This window comes from Podarcis melisellensis, assembly GCF_964234715.1.
Source record: "Podarcis melisellensis genome assembly, chromosome: 15".
Lineage (NCBI taxonomy): Eukaryota > Metazoa > Chordata > Lepidosauria > Squamata > Lacertidae > Podarcis > Podarcis melisellensis.
In genome coordinates, this window is record NC_138532.1 from 6,791,064 (window position 1) to 6,800,937 (window position 9,874).

Below are 9,874 nucleotides of genomic sequence, written 5' to 3' on the forward strand. Positions count from 1 at the left end.
GGAATATATAATTTCCCTTAAAAATCATTGTAAACAATGAAAATTATTAGTAGGATTGGAATAATACTTGTAGGTTAACGTTGAATTATGGTTGTAATGGAGACTTAATAGATTTGGATTAACAGAGAAGATGCAGGAGGAAAAAGTTAACTAAGGACCCACACAGGGGAGGAGGGAGGTCCAGAGGAACCTACGGAATTCTCTTTTTATTTTGGTTGTTTGACAGTTATTTGTAAATTTCAAAATTTGAAAATATATTATTATTATTATTATTATTATTATTATTATTATTATTATTATTAGAGATGAAACCTAATGTACAAAAGGAAGAGACACATCTATTTCTCCACTCACTTCCTCCCCTGCCTTGCCCAGTGCTGGAATGTGCCCCTGGAGAAGCTATCTACATTGGAAGGTAGCCTTTGGGCTGAACAAAGTTTCCCACCCCTGCTGAATTGGAGGCAGAAATCATGAAGATAAAGTGTTGCTGGGGTACTTTGCAAAACAGGACTTAACTCTGAGTATATGTTATAGAATGATCTTGACAGCGCAGCCAAGCATTGTAGGATAATATTGATGTTTTATGTGCCCATGTGCAGAGCCACCATTTTAGTTGAGCTTCCATCTGATTGTAGATTTTCTTGTTTTCCAGTAGTTACTTCATTAGCTCTCCCTAGATACATCTCTCCTGCTTTATTATGTTCATCTTACGGCACATGTTTCTCTCCCCTGTTGCCTTTGTATTTCATTCCTAGCAAACGTCATCGTTGGCATTTTGCTTCTCTTCAAAAGACAGACGCTATCAACGTGACAGTAAATTAGATAAGATGCCTAATTAGCATACTTTCTTCATACTTATCCCAATTGCAATTATACATAATTTGCAATTATTCACAGAATTGGATTTTTATAAAGTGCAATAATATATAGTGTCCTCAAGTGGGTAGTATTAGCAGTGGCAAATGTATAAAGATTTGTTTTCCTTCGTTTGTATTTATATTCCCCCATGAGGAAAGGTTGCAGTGTCTGGGACTTCTTAGTTTAGAGAAAAGGCAAATAAGAAGTGAAATGACAGAAGTTTATAAATTGATCCCTGGCATACAGAAAGTGGATAGAGAAAAGCGCTCTCTCTCTCTCTCTCTCTCTCTCTCTCTCAGGTCACAAGAACTCATAAAGGTAAAGGGACCCCTGACCATTAGGTCCACTCGTGACCGACTCTGGGGTTGTGGTGCTCATCTCGCTTTATTGGCCGAGGGAGCTTCCGGGTCATGTGGCCAGCATGACTAAGCCACTTCTGGCGAACCAGAGCAGCGCACGGAAACACTGTTTGCTTTCCTGCCGGAGTGGTACCTATTTATCTACTTGCACTTTGGCGTGCTTTTGAACTGCTAGGCTGGCAGGAGCAGGTACCGAGCAATGGGAGCTCACCCTGTCATGGGGATTTGAACCGCCAACCTTCTGATCAGCAAGTCCTAGGCTCTGTGGTTTAACCCAGAGTGCCACCTGCATAAAGCTGAATGTTGGAAGATTCAGGACAGATAAAAGAAATAGTTGAACTATGGAACTCTTTCCCACAAGAGACAATGATGGGCCCCAGTGATGGTACTATTAAGTGTTGCTGGTGATTGTAACTCTGTGCTCAGAGGGAAATAATGTGTTTCAATGAGGGTTTGGGGGGTTTTTTGGTGTTAAAATCAAGCAGTGTAATATACATTTTATGAAATACAGTGGTACCTCTGAATACGAATGGGATCCGTTCCGGAGCCCCGTTCGCATCCAGAAGTGAACACAACCTGTGTCTCCATGTCTGTGCATGCGCGTGTCACTATTTGCTGCTTCCACGCATTCGTGTGACGTCATTTTGGCCCTCTGCGCGAGCGGCGAAACCCGGAAGTAACGCACTTCGTTACTTCCGGGTCGCCGCAGCACGCAACCCGAAAATCCTCATCCCAAAACTACTTCAACCTGAGGTATGACTGTAAAATAAATCAATGTGCTTTAAAGGTGTAGTGTGTGTGCATCCTTAAAGCACATGACTTCCCCAAAGAATGCTGGGAACTGTAGTTTCTCTATCACAGAGCTACAATTCACAGAACCCTTTAAAGAACTACTGTCCCCAGGATTCTTTGGGGGATGTTGTATGTTGTATGTGCATAGGATGTGCTTTAAATGTATGGTGTAGAGCTTTTTTTCAGACATTCTGCCAAATGCTCTTTTAGTGAGGCTACCTGCCAGGAATGTGAACAAACCTGCTCACCCTTCTATGGTCATTTAGATGAGCATCTGAATTGTGCAGAGCTCATATTAGTTCCAGGGTTTCCTTCAGCATGTGCCAAAATCCAATTGTTGTCCCCATGTGCCATAATAATATTGGGATGGTGCTTCCATAGAGAGCTGATGGGTTTTGATGTGGGATGCTCAGATTCAAATCCCTGCTCAAATGCCATTATTTGAAGTACAAAAGCTCCGGCTGGGTTCAACCCTGAGGAAGTGGCCCTTTTGCAGTTTGTGCCCACACGTGGAGAAGACCATCACAGTACAAGCCGTGACCCACACTGTGTTTGGGGAAAAACACTAACAAGAACCTTTGTGTAGTGTTCTCGTCATTGTGCACTTACCAGAGTCTATCAAAATCCATTAACAGCAGAGGTCATTGTAAGAAGAAAGGGGAGAAAGCCTTTGAATGTCAATCTGGAGATTCATTAATGCAGCGAAAATTAGTCACATAATGCACATCCGGCTCACAATGGGAGCAATTAATCATTAGAACCACAGCTGTGCCATACATATCTAGAAGCACATCAGACATGGGAAGCTGCCTTATAGGACACCAGAGTGTTGGTTCGTCTAGCCCAGTATGGTATGCTCGGACTGGCAGCAACCAACCAAGTCAGGATCTTTCCCATCACTCACTTGCTGGCCCTTGCTTCTGCATGTGTCTGGGGCTCCCTGACTGCCTTCTGCTTTTGGATGCAGGTGTTGATGTCCATAGCTAAACAAATAGAAACAGCTCTGCTTCTTTGCTTTCTCTCTCTAGCAACCTTATATCTTCCACTGGATTGACTACCTCGTTCACCCTAGATTTTGTATGGGATGACCATCTTTTCACAATGGTGATAGATGGGTATAAATCATTTTGATGCAGATCTGCCCTATTTATCTCCCTCTCCTGGGATGGGGGCTAGATGCACTGGCAATAGCCTCGTTCCTTGAGGTTAATACTGGGTTCTTCCAGGTTGGAGTCCAGAGGGTGAAGTTTCAACTTCAGTGTCCAGGGCTGGAGTTGGTTCCAAACGTTGGCCTGAATCCTGTGTTATAGGCGTCTGTTTCTCAGTGGCGGAGCTAGCCACTAGGGCGCCCGCCGGTGTGGCACACATGCCCTGCGCCCAGGGGTTGGGGCGAGCCGGGGATGGAGGTGGGGTGAGCAAGGCACGGTGCACTGCACAGAGCCTTCCACATCGTGGAGGATCTCGTTCAGGCAGAGCCGCTCCTGGCACGCGCGGTGGCGTCGCGAGCGAATCCTGCGCAGAAGAGCACGAAGAGCAGCGCGCACGGCGGGCGTGAGTGTGCCGAGCCTCCGCTGCATACGCGCACACGGACCCTGTGCGCCCCGGGAGGAACCGGCTGCGCCCTCGTTGCCTCCTCCGCCTCCTGCTCCTCCTTGCTAGGCTCCGGCTTGGCGAAGGGGTCGCGGGCGAAGGTCTGCAGCAGCGCCCGCGGCACTGGATCACCCTTGCGCACGCTGCCCACCAGCAGCAGCCACGTGCGCGCGATCCATCAGCGGCTGGAACTCGTGCAGGAGCAGCTGAGCCTCCATGGAACCGGCTCACTGAGGGGGAGGCAGCTGAGGGGAAGGCGGCGGGTAGACACAAGCCCCACACTGCCATTTTGGGCAGCGCGGAGCCTGCGCCCAAGCCACCGCCCGGCATTTTGTCACCCCCCTCAATGGTGACACCCGGGGCAGCCCGCACCCTCCTTCCTAGCCACTGGGGAGACTTGTTCAGAAGAGATCAAGTTCTGGTGTTCTGTACTGATTATGGCATTGGGTTCCTCTCCTTGGTCATGGGCTAAAAGTAATTTGATCTTGTCTTGAAGATTTTTTAAGATAAAAGATAAAGTGCGAGACTGGCTTCATTATTATCAAATAATGGAGGTTTACAAGATGGACAGGAAAATTGGCTTCCAGGTGGAAAAATCAAAATTAGAAACAGAATTGTTAGAATCCAATACTAAAAACTTGTCAAAAATGTATAACTTGCTGTTGAAATGGAATACGCAGGATGAAACAGTGAAATCAGCTATGATTAAGTGGGCACAAGACATTGGTCATAACATTATGTTTGCTGACTGGGAAAAGTTGTATGAAATTTACAGCATGTAATGCCCTAAGAGAAAATATTATGAAAATGATTTACAGGTGGTACATGACCCCAGTCAAGCTTGCAAAAATTTACCACTTGCCTGATAATAAATGTTGGAAATGTAAAGAAAATGAAGGTACCTTTTTTCATCTTTGGTGGACGTGCCCTAAGATTAAGGCGTTCTGGGAAATTATATATAATGAATTGAAAAAGGTATTTAAATATACCTTTCTGAAGAAACCAGAGGCCTTTCTCTTGGGTATTGTCGGCCAAACGGTGTCAAAGAAGGATAGAACATTTTTTATGTATGCTACAACAGCAGCAAGAATACTCATCGCAAAGTATTGGAAGACACAAGATCTACCCACCTTGGAAGAATGGCAGATGAAGGTGATAGATTATATGGGACTGGCAGAAATGATGGGCAGAATCCGAGACCAGGGGAGAGAGACAGTGGAAGAAGATTGGAAGAAATTTAAGGACTATCTTAAGAAATATTGCAAAATTAATGAGTGTTAGAATGGCGCTGGTTTAGAAATTGTATGGTTTCCAGCCGAATTGGATAAGTAATAAGAAAAGAAGGGTTAAAAATTTAAACGAAATTAAGGGGAAGGATTTGCTGAATTAAATATAATAGAAACTGGAATACAGAGAGGGGAGGTATGGGGAAGTTGGGAAAGTAAGGTATAAGAAAAGAAAGGGAATGAAATTATACCTGTTCTTTTTTGTTTCGTTTTTCTTTTGTCTGTGTTTTATTATTGTTTTATTTTGCTTTTATATAACTATTGAAAAACTTAATAAAATTCCTTTTTTAAAAAAAAAAAAAGATTTTTTAAGAGACTGCTCTGATTTGTCTATTTCATCTGTTTCCATCCTCTTGGCTCTGATTTTCCTCCAGAAACTGTAGGACAGGTGCATTTAGGTTGACAGCTGGTATACTGAAGGGCAGAGGCTGAGCAATCTCATATAGAAAAATCCTGGTGGCTTTCTTTTAACCTTCAGCCCATCAAACCAGCAGCACTGAATTCCTGTTGCCGCCCCGAAATGATTTTTTCCCTACCGTTTCGCTGAGAACCTTCTCAGCACATTTGGTTTCTAGTCTTCTGGGTTGCTTTTGGTTTTGAATCTTGACCACCCCCACCCCCCAATTACCTTCCCCTCTAAAAGCAGGGCTGGGTTCAGCAGCACTCTCAACCTCCTCAACTGATCAGAAAAAGGCACAACAACATCTTGGTTTGTATTATCATTGTATTTCTAGGGTTTCCAAACATTGTAGCAATTGCAGAAGTGGCATCATTAGATCAGAACAACCAGCAGCATTCATCTAAGATGCCTGCTGGGGCCCAGGAAAGCTCTGCATGAAGACAGCCCTGGTCTGGCAACCGCTCTCCATAGAAGCAGCTCAGTGATACTCTAAACTTCTTTCTAACTAGCTGGGTGTGTGGATGTGGGTGCACATTAAATACATATAAATACATTTAGGATTTTATGTCATCCAGCTGCACAGAAGGTTAACTCTGATACAGTGATGGTGGTGGAGGAGGATGAGGGGGGAAAAGCTTGCCAAGGAAAAACTTGCTTTGCCATCTCTCTCGCTACTTCCTGAAAGTGGCCAGATGGTCAAATAATTAGCTGGCTACCAGGGCAATATGGCCACCTGCTAAACAAGATTGTGTGCTGCCAGTGTACATTTGCTAGGACCATCCGAGCAAAAGAAGCTCTGTGTTTCAATTGCTACAGGAGCCCTTTGGAAACATTCTAGAGATGCAACTTTCCCAGGAGGGCAGCAGTTGCGTGGGCTTTGCTGTTCTCTGTTGTGCTCCCTTGCCAGTTTTGTTTCTTTGCTGTTGAAAGGCTGTCATGCAAATCACTCCCTCTCCATGACCACATTTAACAAGATCTCTATCAAAAGAGAGCTAAGTGGTCTCCTTGGGAATTAATTCTGGAACTTACCTGAATTGATGTACTCCCTGCAATATGGCACCAGTAAAATGTTCCAGTCCATGCTGGGCTTCCAGAAGCCTTCAAAGCTGACGTACCAGCACCAACAGCTTCACAGCTCCATGAACTGTTTTCACATATGTCCCACTAGGTTTTGGAAACAGACATTATGCAATCATTATGTTTCTTAAAAATGGGTTTTGATCTAGCACAGACAGTGTCGCCCAAGTTTTCAGAACAAATATGCTAAATACAAGCCCAAATACAAACAAGGAAGAATGCAAATCAGATGTATGTTTGCAAGGCTCATGATACCCAATGGAATTGGGGCTTCTGGAATTCATTTCCAGGTTTTATGTATGTTGTGGGTCAGGGGTTGGGAAGTTTTGGCTTTAGAAATGTTTCCTTTCATGATATAATAGTTCTTCCCCTTGATGCACCCTGTTTCTTTTTCCTTCTTTTCCTCGTTCCTTAAAAATATGATGCGTTATGTGTTACAGATGCCCTGTTGGCAGCGTAGCTAAATTGCAGCTAGGAAGCCAAATCATGTGCAATACTGACTCTTTTCTTGAAATTAGAACAATGCCCGAACACTCGTTAAAATATTCAAAAGCTTTTGCTCACAAAACATATAGCTAAAGAAGAATATATGCAAAGTATTTACATTCACGTGCTAATGTAAGCATGGGCTTAGTTTTACTTAGTTGAAGAGTGCAGCTTCTTCCTCTCTCTCTCTCTCTCTCTCTCTCTCTCTCTCTCTCTTTCCAGGACTTGCACTCAGCCTTCTGTCCATGACCCAGCTTGGCCATGCAGTTCCTTCTGAGATGTTTCCACTTTCTCCTTCCAGCTCACTTCTCCTTCCTGTTTCTTTGGGAAAACGTCAACTTCTATACTTCTTTGTGTCACATACATTCACACAGAAACATTAGCTTTCCTCTCCTCTATCACGTTTAGAAAGAGACTTATCTAACACTGTCTCTTCATGGAGATGCAGTCAGTACAGTCAAATCACTCACACCCAAAACAAAACGGAGAATGTTAAAAAAAGAGAGACCCATCCACATTTCTTCACACAAACACTGGAAAATTGAGCTCAAAATAGGTCATTTTTCTCTGCCTGCTTCCTAGCTGGTGCTGGTGAGAAGATACTGTCCTCAAAAAGGGACACCTGTGGCACAAGATGTAGGTCACAACATTAAGATGGAAGATTGGGAAAAATTATGGAAAACTGATTTAAAATTTACAGATTGTTCCCTACTGAAGGAGAATTACATGAAGATGATGTATAGATGGTACACAACACCTGTGCAGATAGGGAAAATGTACAAAACAAATTCAAATATATGTTGGAAGTGTAAGGAAAAGGAAGGGACATTTTATCATATGTGGTGGGATTGTAATGTAATTAAAAAAAATGGGAAATGATATACAATGAATTGAAGAAAATGTTCTATTTAACATTTGTTAAAAAACCAGAGGCATTTTTGTTGGGGATTGTAGGAAAAGACCTGCCAAAAAAGCTGAAAAACATCTTCATGTATGTGACAACAGCCGTGAGAGTTCTGGTAGGACAAGGATGGAAGACTGAAGAAACCCCAACTAAGGAATAATGGCAAGAAAAATTGATGGACTTTGCAGAACTGGCAAAACTGACATATAAGCTACAGGACAAGGATAACTGTGACTTTAAGGGTGAATGGGAACCCTTTACAAAGTATCTGAAGATGCAACAAAGTGAACTGGACTCCTTGGCAGGTTTTGAATAAACATTCACAAACTTTTTATTGATAATAATCAGTTAAATAGTTTGAGGATCTATACAACTTTGTAACATGCAGAAAACAGCAGTCTCAGAGAAACCAAAGACTGGAACTGAGGGAAGCCGGGGGGTGGGGGTGGAGGAAAAATGGGGAGGGGGGACAAGGATGATACGTTTTTTGGATAATATGTCTTGTTTTAATTTTGAATATATATATTTTTAATAAAAAGGGACACCTGCTTCCATTTGTAAGACAGTGAAGATAGCTCCCTGGTAGCCAACATCCAGATGCTGTTGGATTCCAACTCCCATCATCACCGGACAACCTGGCCAATCGTCAGGGACGATTGGAGTTGGGCAGGGCCAGCCCAAGACATTTTGACGCTTGAGGCAAAACAGAAAATGGCATCTCTTTGGCCTCTGCCCCTTGCTGCCACCGCCTCAGTAGACCACAGGTGGCCTGGGGAAGGCTTGGTACACTGAAGGTGGCAGGGGAAGAAAAAGGAGGCCAGAGAGGAGCAGATGGCAGTGTGCAGGTGACAAATGCAGGAGGCAGCACGTGGAGCACACCTGGGTCCCCTGGATCTCCCAGTTGTCCCCATCCTGTCACCTGAGGCAACTGCCTCACTGAGACTCATGGTTGGGCTGGAGTTGGGAGTCCACTGACATCTGGAGGGTGGCAATGAACTAATTCCAGTGTTCTGGAAGAAGCAAAGATCACCAGTGTCAAAGCAATCATTCTTCAACATCAACTTCGTTGGGCTGGTCATGTTGTTCAGATGCCTGATTATTGTCTTCCAAAGCAACTACTCTATTCCAAACTTAAAAATGAAAAGCGTAATGCTGGTGGTCAACAAAAGAGGTTTAAAGACCCTGTCAGGGCAAATCTACAAAAATGTAATTTAAACACCAACAATGGGTAAACACTGACTTGCGAGCGCTCCAACTGAAGAACAGCCTTTACCAAAGGTGTCATGGGCTTTGAAGACGCTTGAACTCAGATCAAAAGGGAGAAACATGCTATGAGGAAGGCATGCTTGACAGACCCTCACCATGATCAATTCCCGCCTGGAAACCTATGTCCCCACCGTGGAAGGACGTGTGGATCCAAAATAGGCCTCCACAGTGACTTACAGACTCACTGTTAAGACCATGTTCATGGAAGACAATCTTACTTGGCTACGAGGGATCGCCAGAGAGCCATGTTAGCTTCCCCTCATAGTTTTAACATGTCTCTGATGTGTCAGTGGGATGTGTTTAACGTAAGAAATAAGAGCTTCTCAGGGATGGTGGGTTTTCATGCCTATTAGCTTGGTGCACCAGATTTAATACTGAGCTGAGCAATTTACAGATAGTGACCAAATACTATTTTTGAGCTCCTGCTTCAGGCTTTCTTCCCCATTTTGTTTCTTCCTTATTTCCTGATGAGCTCCCTCCTTGTCTTGTACCTGCAACAGGGAGCCAGGAATAGCTAAGGTTTTCCATGAGTGTCTATACTTAACAGTGAAGGTGACTCAGCTGTTGTGCGATGTGTGAAATACTCTCTGGTATACTGCTAAAGTTCAGAGAACAGACAGAAAATCCCTTTCCAGGCTACATCCAATCGTCCTACATTACTTGGTTACACCTTTAGATCCTGCCATTACCCTATGCATTTTTCATCTTGTCCTTAGCTAAAATCAATTAAGGGGTGTAAATTTGTTCTGCCACCTCACACAAGGAGGAGGAAGAGGAAAAGCAGGGGGAACTTGATAATGCCAGACAAATTCACAGTCATTAATGTCCCCAGCAGCAGGATGTCCGGGAATCATTA

At 43.8% G+C, this 9,874-nt stretch overlaps 1 long non-coding RNA gene across 1 annotated transcript; it reads right to left on the reverse strand.

Moving 5' to 3' along the window:
* Window positions 1-350: 350 nt before the first annotated feature.
* On the reverse strand, window positions 351-7,045 carry LOC309358307. The gene is made up of 3 exons (XR_014163436.1): window positions 6,967-7,045; window positions 6,315-6,449; window positions 351-799 (listed from the first exon to the last, which is right to left on the reverse strand). It is a non-coding gene; the product is annotated as an uncharacterized lncRNA (long non-coding RNA).
* Between the last annotated feature and the right edge of the window lie 2,829 nt (window positions 7,046-9,874).